Consider the following 24,144-nt stretch of genomic DNA (forward strand, 5'->3'; position numbering starts at 1 on the left):
TGGAAGGTCAGGTTATATCAGGTTACACCTATCCAGAGATAGAAGTTTCCAAGGCAGTGATGGCGAACCTATGGCACCGGGACCACAGGTGGCACATGGAGCCATATCTGCTGGCATGCGAGCTGTTGCCCTAGCTCAGCTCCAACGTGCATGTGTATTATTGTTATTGTTATTGTTATTGTTGTTGTTGTTGTTGTTATTGTTATTATTATTATCTCAGTACAACACAGCAAACAAGATCACTATGCTGCATTTCGTATTTCATCACCAGTCAGGCGCTTCCCAAGCACCTAGGACTGCGTGATGTAGTGGCGAATTATGTTTGCCGATCCCAGTAAAGCAGCCTTTTGCTTGCTCATTTTCGACCACTTTTTCGGGCTTATGATCCCACCAGTTCTTTGCCACTGGTAAATGGTAGTTCCGGCACAAGTTCCAGTGGATCATCTGTGCCACAGCATCATGTCTATGCTTGTAGTCAGTCTGTGCGATCTTTTTGCAGCAGCTGAGTATGTGATCGATTGTTTCATTGTTTCTTTACAGAGTCTGCACTTTGGATCGTCTGTTGATTTTTCAATTCTGGCTTTGACAGCATTTGTTCTAATGGCCTGTTCTTGTGCCGCCAGTATTAGTCCTTCTGTCTCCTTTTTGAGTGTTCCACTTGTAAGCCATGACCAGGTCTTTTCCTTATCCACTTTGCCTTCAATCTTCTCCAAGAACTGGCCATGCAATGCTTTGTTCCGCCAACTGTCCGTACGGCATTGAGTTACAGATTTTCTGTACTGGTCCTTAGTTTGCTTCACCTTGAGAAGCTTCCTATTGTTGACCTCCATCAATGCTGACTCTTTGCTCCCCTTCACATTGTCAGCTAGTGCATGCTTCTCTTCTTCCACTGTCTGCTTCACTTGCAAAAGTCCTCTGCCGCCTATTTTCCTTGGTAAATACAGCCTGTCAATGTCACTACGGGAGTGTAGTGCATGATGGATTGCCATTAATTTTCTGGTTTTCCTGTCCAGGTTGTCCAGCTTTGCTTGAGTCCAGTTCACTATGCCAGCTGTGTATCTAATGAGAGGTATGGCCCAAGTATTTATAGCCTTGATAGTGTTGCCACCATTCAGTTTGCTCTTCAAAATTTTTCTGGTCCTTTGGATGTACTCTTTGCTGATCACAGTTTTCACATGGCCATGCTTGATATTATCCAGTTGCAAGATGCCCAAGTATATGTAGGCTTCTGGCTGGTGGCACTTGATGGTTTGACCATTTGGCATTTCAATGCCCTCATTTTCAGTGATTTTCCCCTTTTTCAGTGCCACTGTGGCACATTTATCCAGGCCAAACTCCATGCTGATGTCATTGCTGAAGATTTGCAGTGTTGGTTAGTGACTGTATCTCAGTTTCTGATTTTCCGTACAACTTCAGGTCATCCATATACAGCAGGTGTGAAATGTTTGGTGAATTCCTAGCAGTTTGGTAGCCTAGGTTTGTTTTCTGTAGGATGAGTGACAGTGGGATTATAGCGATGATGAATAGCAATGGGGACAAAGAGACCCCCTGGAAGATGCCCCTTCTGATGTTGACCAGTCCATAGCTTTCATTCCCAACAAAAAGCTCAGTCTTCCAATATTTCATCGTCTTTTCTATGAATTTCCTGATGTTTTCATTGACTCCAATGACTTCCAGGCATTTTATGATCCAGCTGTGTGGCAATTTCTTGTAGTCAATCAAGGTCATGTATAGGTTTGTTTTCCTGTTCTTACAGTTCTCCGAAATCATTTTATCAATTAGGATCTGGTCTTTCATACCTCTGCTTCGTCTTTTATTGCCCTTTTGTTCCACTGGCATGATGTCATTTTCTTCTAGGTAGTCCTGAATTCTGTCAGCTATGATACCTGTCAGCAGTTTGAGCATGGTCGGCAAACATGTTATTGGCCTGTAGTTTCCTGGTATGGCTCCTTTCGCTGCATCTTTCTGTATTAAATATGTTCTGCCAGTTGTAAGCCATTCACTGATATTTCCTGTCTGCAGCATTTTGTTGAACAATCCAGCCATTTTTGTATGCAGGCTGGTCAGGTATTTCAGCCAAAAACAATGCAGCTGATCAGTGCCAGGGGATGTCCAATTCTTTACCCAAACTAGATAAGAGGTTACCTAATTTGGGTAATAACACATCTGCAAGAAAAAAAAACCCAAACTCAGAAAGGATCAAGAACCCCTCAAGATCTCAAATCGGAGATTTTCCCCTCCCTATTTAAGCTTCCTTTGAGGAAGCAGTCAACATAAATTCAAGACTTATCTTCCTTTCTGGTGGGAACGCTCCACCATCCTACCCAAAATAAACATGCAGAAATTCCACTGTTAAAAGCCAGATGTAGGAACGGTCTTTCCACCAGGGAAATGGCCGGGGAGAGGATCTACTTCAAGAATGTCTTGAAGACTGACATGATTTCTTAAGTATCCCAAAGAGCATTGAGCTTTTTTAAAGGCTGGTCCTTTGAGGAAGTGTTTAACAGATGCCACTCCTTGTCCGAAGGGATTCCCACAAGCCACAGTTGGCTTAATTCAACTTAATAATGACTATTTATTTTATTTATTTGTTTTGTCAAGTACATATTGGTCATATACAAAGATATAATAATATTTATATACATGATATTAGTATAAGAGAAACATTAGGAAAGGGGACGGAAGGCTCTTTGGTGGACATATGCACGCTCCTTACTGACCTCTTAGGAACTGGGAGAGGTCAACAGTGGATTATCTAAGGGTAAAGTTTGGGGGGTTAGGTGATGATACTACATGCATCAGCTACTCGGTTACTAAGGTCATATTTCCTGCAGTCGAGTTTAGAGCAGTTTACTTTAACTCTGGAACTATCTATCTATCTATCTATCTATCTATCTATCTATCTATCTATCTATCTATCTATCTATCTATCTATCTATCTACCTACCTACCTACCTACCTACCTACCTACCTACCTACCTACCTAATTACTTATTTACTTATTTACTTATTTACTTATTTACTTATTTACTTATTTATTTATTGTTACAGTTGAAAGGGACCATGAAGGCCATCAAGTTCAACCCCCTGCCCAAGCAGGAACCCTATAGCACACCAGTCAAGTGGCAGTTCAATCTTCTCTTAAAAATGTCCAGAGTGTTGGAGTTCACTATGTCCGCTGGTAGGTTGTTCCATTGGTTGATCGCTCTGACCGTCAGGAAGTTCCTCCTTATCTCCATGTTGAATCTCTCCTTGGTCAGCTTCCAGCTGTTGTTCCTCGTCCAGCCCTCTGGTGCCCTGGAGAATAAAGTGATCCCCTCCTCTCTGTGACATCCCCTCGTATACTTGTAGACTGCTATCATGTCCGGTCTGGCCCTCCTTTTCTCTAGGCTATCCATGCCCAGTTCCCTCAGTCTCTCTTCGTAAGTCTTGGTTTCCAGTCCCTTAATCATCTTGGTTGCTCTTTTTTGCACCTTCTCCAGAGTTTCAATGTCTCTTTTGAAGTGTGGTGACCAGTGGTGTGTGCTCGTGTGTTGTTGTGGTTGAAGCTGAAGTAGTCGTTGACAGGAAAGACATTGCAGCAGATGATTTTATGGGCTATGCTTAGGTCGTGTTTAAGGCAACATAATTCTAAGCTTTCTAAACCTAGGATTGTAAGTATAGCTGCGTAGAGTATTTTGTTGCGCGTGGAGGAGTGGAGGGCTCTTCTAGTAAAGTATCTCTGGACATTTTCTAGAGTGTTTATGTCCGAAAGGCAGTGCTGGTTCCAGACAGATGAGCTGTATTCAAGGATTGGTCTGGCGAACATTTTGTATGCTCTGGTTAGTAGTGTGAGATTACCGGAGCAGAAGATACGTAGGATTAGGTTAACAACTCTTGAAGCCCATGCTTACGTTGTGTTTAAGGCGATGTAGTTCTAAGATTAATTAATTAATTAGCAACATAGAAACATAGAAGACTGATGGCAGAAAAAGACCTCATGGTCCATCTAGTTTGCCCTTATACTATTTCCTGTATTTTATCTTACAATGGATCTACGTTTATCCCAGGCATGGTTAAATTCAGTTACTGTGGATTTACCAACCACGTCTGCTGGAAGTTTGATCTACTACACTTTCAGTGAAATAATATTTTCTCACGTTGCTTTTGATCTTTCCCCCAACTAACTTCAGATTGTGCCCCCTTGTTCTTGTGTTTACTTTCCTATTAAAAACACTTCCCTCCTGAACCTTATTTAACCCTTTAACATATTTAAATGTTTCAATCATGTCCCCCCCCTTTTCCTTCTGTCCTCCAGACTATACAGATTGAGTTCATGAAGTCTTTCCTGATAAGTTTTATGCTTAAGACCTTCCATCATTTTTGTAGCCCATCTTTGGACCCGTTCAATTTTGTCAATATCTTTTTGTAGGTGAGGTCTCCAGAACTGAACACAGTATTCCAAACGTGGTCTCACCAGAGCTCTATATAAGGGGATCACAATCTACCTCTTCCTGCTTGTTATACCTCTAGCTATGCAGCCAAGCATCCTACTTGCTTTCCCTACCGCCCGACCACACTGCTCACCCATTTTGAGACTGTCAGAAATCACGACCCCTAAATCCTTCTCTTCTGAAGTTTTTGCTAACACAGAACTGCCAATGCAATACTCAGATTCAGGAATTCCTTTTCCCCAAGTGCATTATTTTACATTTGGAAATATTAAACTGCAGTTTCCATTGCTTTGACCATTTATCTAGTAAAGCTAAATCATTTATCATATTACAGACCCCTCCAGGAATATCAACCCTAGAATATCAACTTTAGAGTCATCGGCCCGGAAGAAAAAGCAATATCTAAAATATATGGAATATGAAAGACCAGAGGAGATAGTTAAAGGTACAATGATTGCCTGGGCGAAAAACGTTGGCCACAATATATATATAAAGAGGAATGGGAACAGATTTGGAAGAGAAATATCAAATTAACAAAATCCACAATATACAAAGAAAACGAATATAAAATGTTATACCGTTGGCCATAGTTCCCTCTAAGCTGAGCAGTGAGCAATTGCTCACTTAAAAATCATCATCAACTCAGAGTTTTCCAAACCTGCCCAGAAGCCGAGAGGGAAAGAGTGAGAGGGAAGGAGAGAGAGAGGAAGAGAGAGAAACAGATAGAAAAAAGAGAGGAAGGAAAAGAGAAAGAAAAAGAATGGGAGTAAGGAAGAGAGAAAGGAAATCACAATCTAGTTTGAAACTAGCTCAACTATTTAAGTGGCATTTTGATATTGATAGAGTTGCCCTATTATGAGCTCACTGTTATAGACACACAGTACAGTATTTTATTTTGAAGTTCTCCGAGGCAAAACAGGGTGGGGTTTTTGTTTGTTTGTTTGTTTGTTTGTTTATTTATTTATTTATTATTTCTGTGCCGCCCAGTCCCGAAGGGACTGCCGCTCAGACACTATACTTTTCCGCCCCCCGCCAAAATAGAGGGAACACTGGTTTCCATTGCTTTGACCATTTATCTAATTAATTAATTAATTACTCTGTAATTAATGTCATTAAATGCCTGGGTCGATTTAAGTAGCTCATTCCTCCTATGCTTTCCCGCTAAAAGGGTTTTCTCTGTAACCATCCGTCTCACCTGTCTATTCTCTGCCACATTTTTAGGAACTGTCAGGAAGTGGCAATAACTCTACACTCTGATTCCCTTAACAGCTGCAGAGAAATGATTCATGCAGTAATAGGAAACCCAGAGTATAATAGGGGCAGGTTTTTGGCCATCACTTCTGCCCTGAAGTGGGCTGCCCTCCCTCCCCCCTCTACACCCCCTCCTCCTTCCCAGCTTCTGCAGAGGAAATTAAGACCTGTAGCTGGCTGTTGAAATGCTTAGACGATGTGCAGCGTGGGTGGGCCATGGCACAGTGCTTTTGTAACATGCTCAACCGCTTAGCAGGAGCTTTCCACCTGTAACGCACATTGTTAATGTTTGCTCTACGCCTGTGGGAAATGACCTCCGAACACCCCGACAGGACATTGAAAATGTCCAAAGATACTTCACCAGAAGAGCCCTTCACTCCACCACTTGAAACAGAATCCCCTACGAGACTAGACTTACAATCCTGGGCCTAGAAAGCCTAGAACTAAGACCCCTTAAACAAGATCTAAGTATTGCCCACAAGATCATATGCTGCAACGTCCTGCCTGTCGGCAACTACTTCAGCTTCAACCACAACAACACAAGAGCACACAACAGATTTTAACTTAATATTAACCGCTCCAAACTTGACGGTAAAAAATATGACTTCAGCAACTGAGTTGTCGAAGCGTGGAACTCATTACCGGACTCCATAGTGTCATCCCCAAACCCCCAACACTTTACCCTTAGATTATCTACGGTTGACCTATCCAGATTCCTAAGAGGTCAGTAAGGGGCGAGTACAAGTGCACTAGAGTGCCTTCCGTCCCCTGTCCTATTGCTCTCCTATATCTCCTATACCTTTCTTCTATTCCTATATCTCTTCTTCTATTCTTTCATTGATATGTTCTATTACTATATCTTCTTTTCTATTCTTTCATAGATATATTTTACTATGAGTATCTCCTCTATAACCTTCATCATGTGGAAGGAATTGTCCACGGTATCGCCTTGTGTCCTGATCATTAGTAATCCCTCAACTAAACCACCTGTTTTTTTAAAAAAATTATTTTTATTTACATATATAAACAAATAAACAGTACAAACATACAAAATTAAAACTCACAATGATAAATGGGCAAGTGTGCAACAAGTCTGTATAGTAATATTAACTATGTATATTCTCTATTGCCTATCTTAAATAACTTTATAACAATAAATACTAATTAGTAGTATTGATAATAATAAAATTAACAAAAAGTAAACAGAAAAAAGATAATATTCTTAATTAATATGAATATCTTTCTCTCCTTTAAACACCTCTTCTAAAATTATATGCATTCAACCTCATTTACTGCTATAGGAAAAACCTACCCAGAGCCCAGAAGGGAAAAAAGAAAACAAATTCAAAACTTTTCTACTGATTCTGACCAAAATTTAACAACTGCGGCGATTCATTTAATAATGGTGGGAAGAAATGTCACAAATGAGGCTAGCAGTTATCTTGCTCATTAATGAGAAATTTTAGGGGTGCAGTTATGGTAGTTAGTCAAGGATTACCTTTATTATGTTTTTCATAAAGGGAATTTCTCCCACGAAGGAGTTCCATTTTCTTCCTTATCTATGTATCACCAATGTGCAGTAATGAATATTTTGGGAGGGTTTTATTTTTCTGTTTTGCAAGTTTGCCTCTTTGTGGCCTATGTGGGTACTGCACAATTCAAACTGCTGCGTTTGGAGAAAAAAAAAGCAATAGAATAGAATGGGATGGGAATGCGATGGGATGGGAGTGTAGAATGTAGAGTGTAGAACGTAGAACGTAGAACATAGAACGTAGAACATAGAACGTAGAGTGTAGAGCGTAGAGCGTAGAGCGTAGAGTGTAGAGTGTAGAATGTAGAGTGTAGAATAGAATGGGATGGGATGGAGGAAAATAGAACAGAACAGAATATAGAATAGGATGGGATGGGATCAGATCAGAATAACAGAGTTGGAAGGGGCCTTGCAGGCATCTGACCCAACCCCCTGCCCAAGCAGGAGACCCTTAAATCTGCTTCTACCTAGGGTTGAACTCACAACCTCCTTATTGGCAGCCCTCTAGGCCACAACAGCTGGTTGATGGGATGGGATGGAGAAATATAGAATAGAATGGAATAGAATGGAATGGAATGGAGTAGAATAGAATAGAATAGAGTAGAGTAGAATAGAAGTAGGATGAAGACTAGAATGGATTGGAATGGAATGGAATGGGAAGGAAGGGAAGGGAAAGGAAGGGAAGGCAAGAGAATAGAAGAGAAGAGAAGGATACGACTTCAGCAACAGAGTAATCAACGCCTGGAATGCACTACCCGATTCTGTGGTTTCTACTCCTAACCCCAAAACCTTTAACCTTAGACTATCTACAATTGAACTCTCCTCCTTTCTAAGAGGTCTGTAAGGGGCGTGCATAAGCGCACCACTGTGCCTACCGTCCCTGTCCTATTGTCTACTTTTTATCATTACTTATCTAATGTTTTATATGTACAAATTATCACCCTATAATTGTTTAACAAACAAACGAACAGACAGACAGACAGAAGAGAAGAGAAGAGAAGACACCTTGGAGGTCTGGTCCAGCCTTCTGCTCAAGCAGGAGAACCTATATTATTTCAGATAAGCGGTTGTCTAGTTTCTTCTTAGAAACCACCAGTGATGGAGTGCCCATCACAACTAAGTTGCTGGACTTCTCAGATTTTCACTTGGAGGGCATCTTACGAAGAGATTCCTTTGAAGACGGTTTATTAAATGATCTACATAGAATAGAATAGAATTTTTATTGGCCAAGTGTGATTGGACACACAAGGAATTTGTCTTGGTGCATATGCTCTCAACGTACATAAAATAAAATATACATTTGTCAAGAATCATATGAAGAAGCAATATTAATAAAAATCTCAGGATATAAGCAACAAGTTACAGTCATACAGTCAACTTGGGAGGAAATGGGTGATAGGAATGATGAGAAAAACTAGTAGAATAGAAGTGCAGATTTAGTAGAAAGTCTGACAGTGTTGAGGGAATTATTTGTTTAGTAGAGTGAGGGCGTTCAGAAAAAAACTGTTCTTGTGTCTAGTTGTCTTGGTGTGCAGTGCTCTGTAGCGACGTTTTGAGGCTAGTTGAAACAGTTTGTGTCCAGGATGTGAGGGGTCAGTAAATATTTCCCCCGCCCTCTTTTTGACTTGTGCAGTATACAGGTCCTCAATGGAAGGCAGGTTGGTAGCATCCACTTTAAAGTTTTGGCATGTTTCTTTTTGCTCGATTCCTGTTTTATTTGAAAGAATATGCTAGCTGGGCTTTATAAACAGGGAGGCAGCATACTAATCAGATAAATCGGGACGTTTGCAATGAGTAAATACACCGTGTTCCATTTTTTTAAAAAAAAATAACAACATCTTTTTAGTTGGTGATATGCCTTTCTCCATCCTTGTCTTCCTTGCATCAAAACGGAGTCATTCCTCTTACAACCGATTAGGAACATTGGAATGGATGGGGCCCAGAATTTTATACTATTCTGATTTATGTGTGAAATGCATTGCCATGTATCTTCAATGTATAAGAATACAGTGGTACCTCTACCTAAGAATGCCTCTACTTACAAACCTTTCTAGATACGAACCGGGTGTTCAAGATTTTTTTGCCTCTTCTCAAGAACCATTTTCTACTTACATACCCGAGGCTCCGAAATTGTATTTTATATTATTTTATATTTTATATTATTTTATATTATTCTTTTACTTTCTTTTCTTTTCTTTTATATTTTATAGTATATTATTTTATTTTATTATTTTACTTTATTTTATATTTTATTTTATATTGTTTTATTTTATTTTATATTTTATATTTTATCGATTGATTGATTGATTGATTGATTGCCAGCAGTTTGGCAGTTTGATTCTCACTGGCTCAGGGTTGACTCAGGCACTTCTTCCAGATCAGTGTTTCTCAGCCAGAAAGAGAGGGAGGAAGAGAGGAGGGGAGAAGAGAAGGGAAGGAGAGGAAGGGTGGGGGGAAGGGGGGAAGGGGGAGGTAGAGAGAGAGGGAGGAAGAGAGAATGGGTAGGGAGAGGTGGGGAGAGAGGGGGTGGGTATGGAGAGAAAGAGAGGGAGGGAGAGAGGAGGGGAGAAGAGAAGGGAAGGAGAGGAAGGGCGGGGGGAAGGGGGAGGTAGAGAGAGAGGGAGGGAGAGAGAATGGGTAGGGAGAGGTGGGGAGAGAGGGGGTGGGGTATGGAGAGAAAGAGGGAGGGAGAGGAGGGGAGAAGAGAAGGGAAGGAGAGGAAGGGTGGAGGGAAGGGGGAGGTAGAGAGAGAGGGAGGGAGAGAGAATGGATAGGGAGAGGTGGGGAGAGAGGGGGTGGGGTATGGAGAGAAAGAGAGGGAGGGAGGGAGATTCATGGAGAGAGAGAGGGAGAGAGAAGAAGGGGAGGGAGAGAGAGAATGGGGAGGGAGAGAGGGGCGGAGAGAGAGAGGGAGGGGTATGGAGAGAAAGAGAGGGAGAGAGGGAGGGAGATTCATGGAGAGAGGGAGGGAGAGAGAGAGAAGGAGGAGAGGGAGAGAGAGAGAAGGAGGGAGAGAGGGGCGGAGAGAGAGAGGGATGGAAATGAGTACGGAGAGAGGGAGAGGGAAGGAGAGAGTGGGTGAGGAAGAGTGAGGGAGAGTGGGGGGAAAGGTGTATAGAGAGAGGGAGGGAGGGAGAGGGAGGGAGAGAATGAGGGATGGAGAGAAAGAGGGAGGGGAATGGGTAGGGAGAGAGAGGGAGGAAGGAAGGGAGAGGGGGGAACAGAGAGAGAATATAATTGAGATACAAATGGAAAATAGTGCCTGCTTTGTTTTCTTCCGGTCTAAACTCCCTGAAAGGAGGCAAAAGATCTGCAAAAGGAAAATGTCCCTCAAATGAAGTGGCCAAAGTTGGCCAGCAGATGGAGACAGGAATCTGGCCATCCTGACCTCCCTTCTATTTCTTCATGAGAAGCTGAGATTTTCCCCATTGGGGGGGGGGGATGAACGGACTATTTAAAAAGAGCAATGAACGCAAGGTTTACATCTGGATTCCCAAAACACACAGAACCCAGAGCGGAAGCCACATTCTGGCTTATTAATCCCAATGCCATTTCTTCTGCGACGCTTCGGCCCACAGATTGCTCAACCTCTTTATTTATTTATTTTTTTAGCCTAGTCTGCGGTCCGAATAAGCTGTTGGTGTGACCAGGTGCTTCCTGTACGCCCTTGGTGTATTTATATGTGTGAGAATGGGCCTGCTTTTCTATTTAATCCATTAAAGCCTTTCTGGGAGCAGCTCAAAGCAACACACATGGTTTTCTTCCCTTCTTGTAACCTCCTCTGAGGTAAACCGAACTGAACGTCACGGACTGTCCCCAAGTCACCCGGAGAACTTTGTGGCTGAGTAAGAATTTGACCTCTTTATGTTCTAATTCGGAATTCAGACTGGGCTTCCTCACTCTGTCAACTCAACTTTGTGCAATTATGGGGATGTGTCTGTGGTTGTAAAACCAGGGAACATGTTCCTCAGCCGTTACAGTTCCTAAGCAAATACAATTGGACGTTTGCCTCAAAACTGTCACCTGTGAAAACTCTGAGGCAAACGTAGGCCTCAGGATTCAGGTAATTGTTTGCTAGCACACTGTGGGCATGGCTTATTTTGTGGGTGTGGCTTGTTGGCCGTGTGACCAGGTGGGAGTGGCTTGATGATCATGTGATGGAGGGGTGGCTTAAAGGTCATGTGACTGGCTTAAAGGTGGCCAACTTGACGTCACTCATGTCAAGGGTTAGGGTTAGGAGGCCTGGCCTCTCCTCGCCTCAAAGAGATACAATTTCCTTATCTATTTACTATTACTGAACATCCCAAATATACTATTTAATTCTATGTATATATGCCATATGTCTACCTACATATTACACACAGGCACACACAAATATACAGAGCCTTCTCTGTGGCGGCCCCGTCCCTCTGGAATCAACTCCTCCCGGAGATTAGAACTGCTCCCACCCTCCTTGTCTTTCGTAAACTACTCAAGACCCACCTATACCGCCAGGCATGGGGGATTTGAGACATCTTTCCCCCAGGCTCCTTATAATTTATGTTTGGTATGTATGTGTTGTCTGGTTTTAATATGATAGGGTTTTAGTTATTTCTTTTAATATTAGATTTGTGCCACTATAATATTGTTTTTATCATTGTTGTGAGCTGCCCCGAGTCTTCGGAGAGGGGCAGCATACAAATCTAATAAATAATAATAATAATAATAATAATAATTATTATTATTATTAACTGTTCACATGCCAGCAGATGTGGCTTCGCGTGCCACCTCTGGCACCCATACCATAGATTCGCCATCAATGATTTAGTCTGATGAAAAGGACCAGGGGAGATACGATAGCAGTGTCCCAATATCTCAGGGGCTTCCACAAAGAAGAGGGAGTCAAACTATTCTTTAAAGCATCTGAGGGTAGAACAAGAAGCAATGGGTGGAAACTAATCAAGGAGAGAAGTAACTTAGAACTAAGGAGAAATTTCCTGAGAGTTGGAATGATTAATCAGAGGAATAACTTGCTTCCAGAAGTTGTAAGTGCTCCAACACTGGAAGTTTTTAAGAAGATGTTGGATAACTGTTTGTCTCTAAAGTGATGTAGGTCTTCCTGCCTAAGCAGACCTCCCACTCTATTCTAACCATCCTTACATGGTTAAAACAACAATTCTGCCACACGAATCCCAGCGACCAGTTAGGTCCCACAGAGTTGGCCTTCTCCGGATCCCATCGACTAAACAATGTCGTCTGGCGGGACCCAGGGGAAGAGCCTTCTCTGTGGTGGCTCCGACCCTCTGGAACCAGCTCCCCCCTGAGATTAGGATTGCCCCCAGCCTCCTTGCCTTTCGTAAACTCCTTAAAACCCACCTCTGCCGTCAGGCATGGGGGAATTGAAACATCTCCCCCTTGCCCATGTTGTTTTGGTGTTTGATTGATTCTGTGCTTGTTTTTTATATATATTGGGGTTGCTTTTATGAATTTTTTAACCTAAAACTGTAATTAGATTGGTAAATATTACATTTGTCACTATGTACCGTTTTTGCCATTGTTGTGAGCCGCCCCGAGTCTGCGGAGAGGGGTGGCATATAAATCCAATAAATCTCATCTCATCTAATTTAATAGTTAATAGCCAATGTACAAGTTAGCATCTTCTTGAGGCTCCTGCTGTTTTTTTTCTTAAAAATGTCTCCTTTCTGCTCTGAAATATTAAAAATGTCACATTGTACCAGGGATGTCTACAAAATGGAACTCCACAGACTGGTGCTAAGAACGGTCGATTCCTTATCTATGTAATCCTTTTGTTTTCCCCAAGGGCTTTCTCTGACTTCATTTAAAATCGTGGAATTTGAATATTTATTACTCATTGCTTTAGATTAAAAAGAAAAAATCTGTTTGAAGGGAAGGAGGACATTTGTCTTCTCCTTAAAAAAAAAAAAGAACAACTGCAAAACATCAGGAATATATAACATGTGTTTGTGCCTTTGTGTGTTTTCCTTTTGTTTTTTGTTTTTTTTTAAATTAGAGGCATTTATTTAATTTTGAACAAGAATGACTTGGTGAGGAATTATGACCTAAACTATGTGGACTCCAAAGAGCAAGGAAATTGCTTAATTTCTCCCTGACGTCCTTTGTAGGGGCGCGTGAGCTGTGATTCTTGACATGATAGGATCTAAATAAAACGCAACCTTGAAGCACTAAAAGGGACTGGGGGAAAAGTATCATTCATTAAGAATCATCCTCCCACATCTCTTTCTACTGGGTCCACATTGAGACTAAACTACATTCTCCATCTGAGCCTCGTGCCTTGAAGAAATATCTCAAGCATGAGCAGACGATTTGACATTCCACAAGAAACAACGCAGGGTCATCATCAATGACATTCTGAAAGAATTTGGTGGGTGGTTCATTCCAAAGGTTCGGGACCCTGATAAAATACTGCTAAAATGGGAACCTTTTCTAAATTTGTGCACTGCGGGTGTTGTGGTTAGCTCTGGCCCAGCTCCTGCCCCAAGGAAAGTGCAGGTGGATGTGGGGGAGACATCCACATGCCGCAGGCCTGTTTTGCTCCCGATGGAATCTGCCGATGAAGCCTCCTCTGACCAAGGCAGCGTGAGTGACAGGGAAGAGGGGAGTTTGGCAGACAGCCCAGGAGGAGATCAATCATCTGCATCATCCTTGGATTCTGAACAAGAATTAATGACACATCCACGCATGCGTAGAGTGATGCATAGGACAGTGTTTTTCAACCAGTGTGCCACGGCACACTAGTGTGCCGCGAGACATAGTCAGGTGTGCCGCGAAGCTCAGAGAGAAAGAAAGCAAGAGAGAGAGAAAATAAGAGAAAGAAAGCAAGAGAGAGAGAGAGAGAAAGAAAGAAAGAGAAAGAGAGAGAGAGAGAGAAAGAGAAAGAAAGCAAGAGAGAAAGAGAACAAGAGAAAGAAAGAGAGAAAGAGAGAGAGAGAAAGAGAGAGAAAGAAAGAGAGAGAAAGAGGGAGGGAAGGAGGGAGAGAAAGACATAGAGGGAGGTAGGGAGGGAGAGAGAAAAAGAGCAAAAAAGAGGAAGGAAGGAAGAGAAAGAAAGGGATGGAGAGAGAGAGAGAAAGAAAGAGGAAGGAAGGGAGAGAAAGAGGGAGGGAGAAAGAAATAGAGCGAAGGGGAGGAAGAGAGAGAGAGAGAGAATTTTTTTGTCCAAACTTTTTTTACCCTCGCCCCCCAGCTCAATGTGCCCCAGGGTTTCGTAAATGTAAAAAATGTGCCGTGGCTCAAAAAAGGTTGAAAATCACTGGCATAGGAGACAAGAACTAAAGGATTATTACAAGAAATAATGAAGCCACCTATGTTTGGGTGGGGCTCCAGTAATTAGGGCTGCTGCTATAAATAGCAGCGTGTGAGTTTCGCTGTTGTGAAAGAGTATCTGATCGCAGTTTGTCAGGAATCCTGGGTTGCTGGTTTCTGGACTTTGCTTGTTGATTTTTCACGCCTTTGAAACCAAAGCAGAGCAATGTGTGTGTGTGTGTGTGTGTGTGTGTCTCACTTCATTGGAAGAAGAAGGGGTGTGAAGTTTCTTCACAGCTGCTAGCTAAGTACTTAATGACTGCTTAAGGGAAATTGTACAGACTACCCGGTTGTTTTGGGACGAGTGCTCTTTGCAATACAAAAACAGTGCTTTGTTTATTTTGACTTTTGGGATAAAGAACATTGTTTTGAATTTTCAAACGTGTGTGTTTGTGTGTGTCTGAAATTTGTACCCTTGAATTTTCGGGAGGCTCCTACCAGAGAACCTGGCAGAACAGCAGGAAACAAGGTTTTTTTAAAAAAAGAAAAAAGAAAGAAAAGAGCATATGTGAGCTACTTATAGCCTTGCTAAAGGGGTAACCAGAATGATATGGTCCACCCCACTGCAATGATCTTGTCTATGGTTCATCACCAGTGTTGCAAACTTGTAGGGGGATTCCCCGCGCATAAATACTTCCTTAAAGAAAAGGAGGCCTCAGAAAATAACAGAATAACAGAATTGGAAGGGACCTTTAAAGTCCAACTTTAGCATCTAGATCAGTGAGGGGCTCTGGGTGTGTTTTTCCTATTGCAGTGAATGAGGTTGAATGTGTATAATTTTGGAAGAGCTGTGTGTTCCCTTACATACACTTTATATAGTAAATAATGTCTATTTTGTGTGCCTGTGTGTAATATGTATGTATACCTATGGTATATATGCATAGAATTAGTTAATAATAATAATAATAATAATAATAATAATAATAATAATAATAATAATAATTTATTACATTTGTATGCCGCCCCTCTCTAAAGACTCGGAGCGGCTCACAACAACAATACGCAGTGTACAAATCCAATATTAAAAAACAATTTAAAAACCCCTATAATAAAATTAAGCAAACAACCCAAACAAAACATACATAAATCATGATAGCTAAAGGGTATATCAATTTCCCCATGCCTGGTGGCATAGGTGGGTTTTCAGCAGCTTGCGAAAGGCAAGGAGGGTGGGGCAGTCCTGATCTCTGGGGGGAGTTGATTCCAGATGGCTGGGACCGCCACAGAGAAGGCTCTTCCCCTGGGTCCCGCCAGACGGCATTGCTTAATCGATGGGACCCGGACAAGGCCAACTCTGTGGGACTTAATCGGTCACTTTTTGAGGTGAGAAGAAGCCAGGCACGCTAACCCTAACCCAAACTCTTAATGTGAGTGCATGTGTGTGCCGGCCAGCTGATTTTTGGCTCACATAGATGCTCTGGGAGGGCATTTTTGGCTTCCAGAAGGCCTCCAGGGAGATGAGGGGGGTGTTTTACCCTCCTCTGGCTCCAGGAAGCCTTTGGAGCCTGGGGAAAGTGAAACACGAGCTTACTGGGCCCACCAGAAGTTGGAAAACAGGCTGTTTCTGGCCTCCAGAGGGCCTCCGGGGGGTGGGGGAAGCTGTTTTTGCCTTCCCTGGGCATTGAATTATGGGTGTGAGCATTCAGGCATGCGTGATAGTGTGCGCACATGCTCTTTTGGCACCCAGGGGAAAAAAGGTTCGCCATCACTGGCCTAAGGGAAGAGCCTTCTCTGTGGCAGCCCCAGCCCTTTGGAATCAACTCCCTCCAGAGATTCGCAATGCCACCATCCTCCCGACCTTCTGCAAGGCCCTTAAAACCCATCTTTGCTGACAGGCCTGGGTCCATTGAGTCTTAACATCAAGCCCTGGCCGATGACCGAAACTATATGTACAATAGGATGAATGTGGATGCTGGGTTTTAAAATTGGGGGGGTTTAGGGTATTGTTAAGTTTAGATTTCTATATGGTTTTTTTGTATTTATCTTTGCTGTGAGCCACCCTAAGTCCAAGGAGAAGGGTGGCATAGAAATCTAATAGATAGATAGATAGATAGATAGATAGATAGATAGATAGATAGATAGAAGGATAGATAGATAGATATTTAGATAGATAGATAGATAGATAAATAAATAGGTAGATAGATAGATAGATAGATAGATAGATAGATAGATAGATAGATAGATGGATGGAGGGATGGAGGGATGGAGGGATGGAGGGATGGATAGATAGATAGATAGGTAGATAGATAGATAGATAGATAGATAGATAGATAAATGGATGGATGGATGGATGGATGGAGGGATGGATGGAGGGATGGAGGGAGGGATGGAGGGATGGATAGATAGGTAGATAGATAGATAGATGAATAGATAGATAGATAGATAGATAGATAGGCACAGACAGACAGACAGACAGACAGACAGACAAATAATACTGTTGGATCTTGATGGACTAAGAACCTGATATCAGGCAAAGGAGAAAGACATATCCTAAGCTTTATTTCAGCTTCTGTCATTGCTCTTCCTTCAAACAGAAGCTTCCAAATGCCTTGTGGAGTCTACTCATTCCTCTCTCCAGAGTAATAAAAATCTCCATTAATCACTTTTCCCTTGCTTCATTAACAAATGCCTTAACCAAATGTTTATAATTTTCCATGTTTGTATTTTCCATGGTTTGTCTTTTTCCATGTTTTGGCAATGTTGCATTTTTGGTGGTCAACAACTATTGCATTGTAATTACCGGGTAGGGAGGCGTGTAACAACACAGACAGAGAAAAGAAAAGTCATCTGCTTGGTTATAAAATAAAAGTATTTGGAAGTCTATTCCTTGGATACTGTTCTGTCGGGCTCTCTGGTAGAATCCTCCCAAAAATTCACAGGTACAAATTTTAGACACACACACGTTTGAAAATTCAAAACAATGTTCTTTATAATGAAAAGTCACTTAAACCAAGCCCTCTTTTGGTATAGCAAAGAGCACTCGTCTCCAAACAAACTGGTAATTGGTACAAGTCCCTTATCAGTTCTGTGATACTTACCTTGCAGCTGTGAGGCAATTCAGAGTCCTTCTTCTTTCACAAAGTGAAATACACTTTGCCCTGGTTTAGTTTCAAAGCGGGGGAAAATCAGTACACAAAAAGTCAAAGTCAGCAAAACAGTCATGAAACACAAGGATCAGATAATCCTCCACAATGGCCAAACCCACAGGCTGCTCTTTATAGCAGCCTCACTAATGACCACAGCCCCACCCAACCACAGGTGGCCTCATTTTCTTTGATAATAATCTCTCAGTTGTTGTTGCCTATGCATCGCTCTCCACATGCGTGGTTGTATCATTAACTCTTGTTCTGAATCCAAGGAGGAGCTAGATAATTGATCTCCTTCTGAGCTGTCTGCCACACTCTCCTCCTCCCTGTCACTCATGTCTTCTTGGTCAGAGGAGCCTTCATCAGCAGATTCCACCGGGGGCAAAACAGGCCTCCAGCATGTGGATGTCTCCCCCACATCCACAGTCCTTGGGGCAGGAGCTGGGCCAGAGCTAACCACAACAGTTACTAATAGTCCTTGACTTACTTAATGAAAAGAAGGACCAGGGGAGACATAATAGCAGTGTTTCAATATCTCAGGGGTTGTCACAAAGAAGAGGGAGTTAAATTATTCTCCAAAGTTCCTAAGGGTAGGATAAGAAGCAAGCAGTTGGAAACTAAGCAAGGAGAGAAGCAATTTAGAACTAAGGAGAAATTTCCTAACAGTTGCAACAATGAATCAGTGGAACAACTTGCCTCTAGAAGTTGTGAATGCTCCAACGCTGGAAGTTTTTAGGAAGAGATTCGATAATCATTTGTCTGAAAAGTTATAAGGCAGAGGAGGGTGAACCTTTTTGCCCTCGGATGCCACATGCATGCCCATACCCATAATTCAATGCCTCCAATGTGCCCCACATCCTTGCGCATGCATGCACAGTCAGTTTTTTGGCTTTTGCAGTTCTCCCGAATCATTTTGTCAATTAAAAGCTTTTAAAACTTTTTTCGAATTTCTTCAAGCTCCATTTCACTGTATGCTTTGTTTCTGATTATGACTCTTCTTTGATCAGCCAGTCAAAGCTCAGTTATCTTTGAGTCAGGCTATACTTATTTCCACAATTGATAGCCACATCCTTTTTTGGTAGCCACGCTTTTGAGGTTCTGATTTGTGGTAGCATTTCATTACTGTGTGATTCTCTGACGTGGTATATTTCTGCCGCTTCTCGTTGTTCATTTGAGTTTTGATTCTGGGGCTCACTTTCTGGCGAATGCCAAGAATCAGCAACATCCGCCACGGGTCTTTTTATTTATTTATTTATTTATTTATTGATTGATTGATTTTGTCCAATACGCAATGAGGGTTTTAGTGATGATGAAGGTTGTAGAGGATATATTCATAGTAAAATATATCTAAGAAAGAATAGAAGAGAAGATATAGGAATAGAAGAAAGGTATAGGAGATATAGGAGAGCAATAGGACAGGGGACGGAAGGCACTCTAGTGCACTTGTACTCGCCCCTTACTGACCTCTTAGGAATCTGGATAGGTCAACAGTGGATAATTTAAGGGTAAAATGTTGGGGGTTTGGGGATGACACTACGGAGTCCGGTAATGAGTTCCACGCTTCGACAATTCGATTGCTGAAGTCATATTTTTTACAGTCAGGTTTTGAGCGGTTAATATTAAGTTTAAATCTGTTGTGTGCTCTTGTGTTGTTGTGGTTGAAGCTGAAGTAGTCGCCGACAGGCAGGACGTTGCAGCATATGATCTTGTGGGCAATACATAGATCTTGTCTAAGGCATCTTAGTTCTAGGCTTTTTAGGCCCAGGATTGTAAGTCTAGTTTCGTAGGGTATTCTGTTTCGAGTGGAGGAGTGAAGGGCTCTTCTGGTGAAGTATCTTTGGACATTTTCAAGGGTGTTAATGTCTGAGATGCAATAGGGGTTCCAAACAGATGAGCTGTATTCGAGGATGGGTCTGGCAAAAGTTTTGTAAGCTCTGGTAAGTAGTGAGAGATTGCCAGAGCAGAAGCTATGTAGGATTAGGTTTTATGTTGTGAGAGTTTTATATTGTAAAAAATCAATATTTATTTAAAAAAACAATATTTTCTCACGTTGCTTCTGATCTTTCCCCCAACTAACCTCAGATCTTTCCCCCAACTAACCCCTTGTTCTTGTGTTCACTTTCCTATTAGAAACACTTCCCTCCTGAACTTTACTTAACCCTTTAATATATTTAAATGTTTCAATCATGTCCCCCCTTTTCCTTCTGTCCTCCAGACTATACAGGTTGAGTTTTTCCTGATAGGTTTTATGCTTAAGACCTTCCACAATTTTTGTAGCCCGTCTTTGGACCCATTCAATTTTATCAATATCTTTTTGTAGGTGCAATCTCCAGAACTGAACACAGTATTCCAAATATAGTCTTGACAGCGGCCTATATAGAAGGATCACAATCTCCCTCTTCCTGCTTGTTACACCTCTAGCTATTCAGCCAAGCATTCTATTTAATTTCCCTAACACCTGGCCACACGGTTCATCCATTTTGAGACTGTCAGAAATCACTACCCCTAAATCCTTCTCTTCTGAAGTTTTTGCTAACGCATCTTAAGCTATGCCCATGTAAGGTTGCCATCACATTTCCCTTCATTGTTTTTCAAGTGTTGTCCGTGCAAAACTTTGATTTTCCATCTATTTAATCTGCCATCCAGCTGTTTTTCCTTATATTCTGCCTTTGTTTCTGTTGTTTTTATAATGTGCTCCATTTTCACAGCCTGCAGCAATTTTTTTCTGTACTTTGGTTCCCATAATCATTCAAATTGCATTTTTCTTCTACAGTTTGATGGATTTGCAATAGTCCTCTGCCTCCTATTGTTATGGGCAGAATGTATTTTTACGATGACTAGGATAATGATCTATCACTATTGTTGTAGGTACACTGAGAGATTATGCATATGAGACAAATTTGTTGTGTGTCTAATCACATTTGGCCAATGAAGAATTCTAATCCTAATTCTAATAATTCTAATTAATTCTAATTCTATGGTAATTCTAAGTCTAACTCTAATTATTCTAACTCTAAGCTCTAACCTCTACACTCTAAACTATAACTTCCAACCTCTAGCCTCTAACTCTAATCTCTAACTTTAATTTTGGATAAACAAAAACCTATGACCAAAACAGGTTGTTGGTGGCTGAAGACTTTTTTGTGTCTTACAGACAGTTGTTCTGAGAGCTGTCCGAGGTTCTGCCTGGACTTGAATTTACCCAGGAGCACCATCTGGCCTCAGGATGTTGGTGGGTACTGCAATCGAAAGTGTTCTGCTGGACTCTCTGGTAGGAGCCTCCCGAAAATTCAAGGGTACAAATTTCAGACGCACACACACACGTTTGAAAATTCAAAACAATGTTCTTTATCACAAAATTCAAAATAAACTAAGCACTCTTTTTGTATTGCAAAGAGCACTCATCCCAAAACAACCGGGTAGTCTGTACAATTTCCCTTAAGCAGTCATTAAGTACTTAGCTAGCAGCTGTGAAAAAACTTCACACCCCTTCTTCTTCCAACGAAGTGAGACACACACACACACACGTTGCTCTGCTTTGGTTTCAAAGGCGTGAAAAATCAACAAAGTCCAGGAAACAGCAACACAGGATTCCTGAAGAACTGCGATCAGATACTCTTTCACAATTGGCCAAACCCACACGCTGCTATTTATAGCAGCAGCCCTAATTACTGGAGCCCCACCCAACCACAGGTGGCCTCATTTTCTCTTGTAATAATCCTTCAGTTGTTGCCTCCTATGCATCACTCTACGCATGCGTGGATGTGTCATTAATTCTTGTTCAGTATCCAGGGATGATACAGATGATTGATCTCCTCCTGGGCTGTCTGCCAAACTCCTCTCTTCCCTGTCACTCATGCTTCCTTGATCAGAGGAGGCTTCATCGGCAGATTCCATCGGGAACAAAACAGGCTTGCGGCATGTGGATGTTTCCCCCACATCCACCTGCACAATTTCCTGGGAAATTTTTCCGGGCTCGGGTTCTTAAGTAGAAAATGGTTCTTGAGAAGACGCAAAAAAATCTTGAACACCCGGTTCTTATCTAGCAAAGTTCTTAAGTAGAGGCGTTCTTAGGTAGATCTACCACTGTATTTACTTATCCATTTTAATAAATCTTCATTGTAATTGATCCTTTCCTTATACTTTTAGGTTTCTAACTTCTGCTTCTACTGACTGAGCATTGATAAAACAAATCCCATATTCAGTTTCTTCTTTCTCCTTAATTTTAAGTGTTAATCGCTCCATTTCTGCACATTCTAATATTTTTTAAAAATTACAATTTCATCTGTAGGAATCCCTTCCCACCCTTTGTTGTGGTTGTTGTTAATACCTGTAGAATTAGATACATATTCCCTTTATTGTATTTCCCTGGTAAACTACCCAACAAAAATATTGCTGGCTTTAGATTTCTATGTTATTTTGCTATTTTTTCCTAATCCTCCGTGTATTTTTGCCCAACACTTTTTTGCCTATCAAAGTCTTTTCCAATCAGTATCTTAGGAGAATGGGGAGCAATTTTTCTGGATGTTTCATTATAGAATAAGTTGCAGATTAAGGGGGTAAACCAGATATAGTCTGAGTTGTTAATCTTAGCGAATATTTATGCATGTACAACTCACAGTTAATGGACAGATTTATCCTTTGTTGTGAGCTCCGATGGATATTTTGCACCAAGTTCCCCAAAATGGATAAATAATGAAGTTAGAGCTATCGCTACCAGTAGATGGAGCTCTTTCTTTTACTTATCTTTTTTCTCTCTCGAAACTTTGATGCTGGTTTTTACAAACAGCGCATAGGATGTCAGCAAGATGATATAAAAATATTAAGCAAGGGCCACATATTCTTTGTAGCTGAAATTTAAAATGCTCCCAACTGGACAAGAAGGCAGTTATTACTTCTTCTGCTGCGCCGTGAGAATGCAAAAGATTTTTGAGGGGATTTTGGTTTGTTTGCAAGGAATAACTAAAGAGAAACACTTGCTGTGCACCCAGCAAGACACAGAACACATTTAAATGGGTTACAGAATTTATTTCCTGATGTTGCAAAATGCAAGTGGAATTGCAAACAAAAAATGGAGAACAGGGAAGGGAAGTAATGTTAAAGCCAACCAAAGGTAGAGTCACATATGAATGCATTTAATAGATTTGCAACATACCTCATTAAAGAAGGTTGCACTGTTAGTTGTTTCAATGAAATGTTGCCAGGAAGTAGAGAAGGCTTCAAAAATTCAATAAATGTGTGTGTGTGTGCTCTCTCTCTCTCACATCCACACCCACACCGACACCAGGGATGATACCCCTTTCTAGGAGGAAGTTTCATACTTTACTGCAAGTCATTCCGATTGTGGAAAAGCGGAATATAAATTATTTTGATAATAATAATAATAATAATAATAATAATAATAATAATAATAATAATTTATTGGATTTGTATGCCGCCCCTCTCCACAGACTTGGGGCGGCTAACAACAATAATAAACACAACATGTACAATCCAATAATAAAAACAACTAAAAACCCTTATTATAAAACCAAACATACACACAAACATACCATGCATAACTTGTAATGGCCTAGGGGGAAGAGCTATCTCAACTCCCCCATGCCTGGTGGTATAAATGAGTCTTGAGTAGTTTACGAAAGACAGGGAGGGTGGGGGCAGTTCTAATCTCCAGGGGGAGTTGGTTCCAGAGGGCCGGGGCCGCCACAGAGAAGGCTCTTCCCCTGGGGCCCGCCAAATGACATTGTTTAGTCGACGGGACCCGGAGAAGGCCAACTCTGTGGGACCTTATCGGTCGCTGGGATTCGTGCGGTAGCAGGCGGTTCCGGAGGTAATCTGGTCCATTGCCATGAAGGGCTTTAAAGGTCATGACCAACACTTTGAATTGTGACTGGAAACTGATTGGCAGCCAATGAAAGCCATGGAGTGTTGAAGAAACGTGGGCAAATCTTGGAAGCCCCACGACGGCTCTCGCGGCTGCGTTCTGCACGATCTGAAGTTTCCGAACACTTTTCAAAGGTAGCCCCATGTAGAGAGCGTTGCAGTAATCGAACCTCGAGGTGATGAGGGCGTGAGTGACTCTGAGCAATGACTCCCTGTCCAAATAGGGCCGCAACTGGTGCACCAGGCGAACCTGGGCAAACGCCCTCCTCGCCACAGCCGAAAGATGATGTTCCAATGTCAGCTGTGGATCGAGGAGGACGCCCAAGTTGCGGACCCTCTCCGAGGGGGTCAATAATCCCCCCCCCCAGGGTAATGGATGGACAGATGGAATTGTCCTTGGGAGGCAAGACCCACAGCCACTCCGTCTTATCCGGGTTGAGTTTGAGTCTGTTGGCACCCATCCAGGCCCCAACAGCCTCCAGACACCGGCACATCACTCCCACTGCTTCGTTGACTGGACATGTCCTGTTATATTGCTAGCACACCTCTAAAGATGAAATATTTTGTGCTAGTTTCTTTAAAGCACTAATGTGAAGTCAGAAATTATATTAACTCCATCATCGGAAATAATGACAAG

This window comes from Erythrolamprus reginae, chromosome 12, assembly GCF_031021105.1.
Source record: "Erythrolamprus reginae isolate rEryReg1 chromosome 12, rEryReg1.hap1, whole genome shotgun sequence".
NCBI lineage: Eukaryota > Metazoa > Chordata > Lepidosauria > Squamata > Dipsadidae > Erythrolamprus > Erythrolamprus reginae.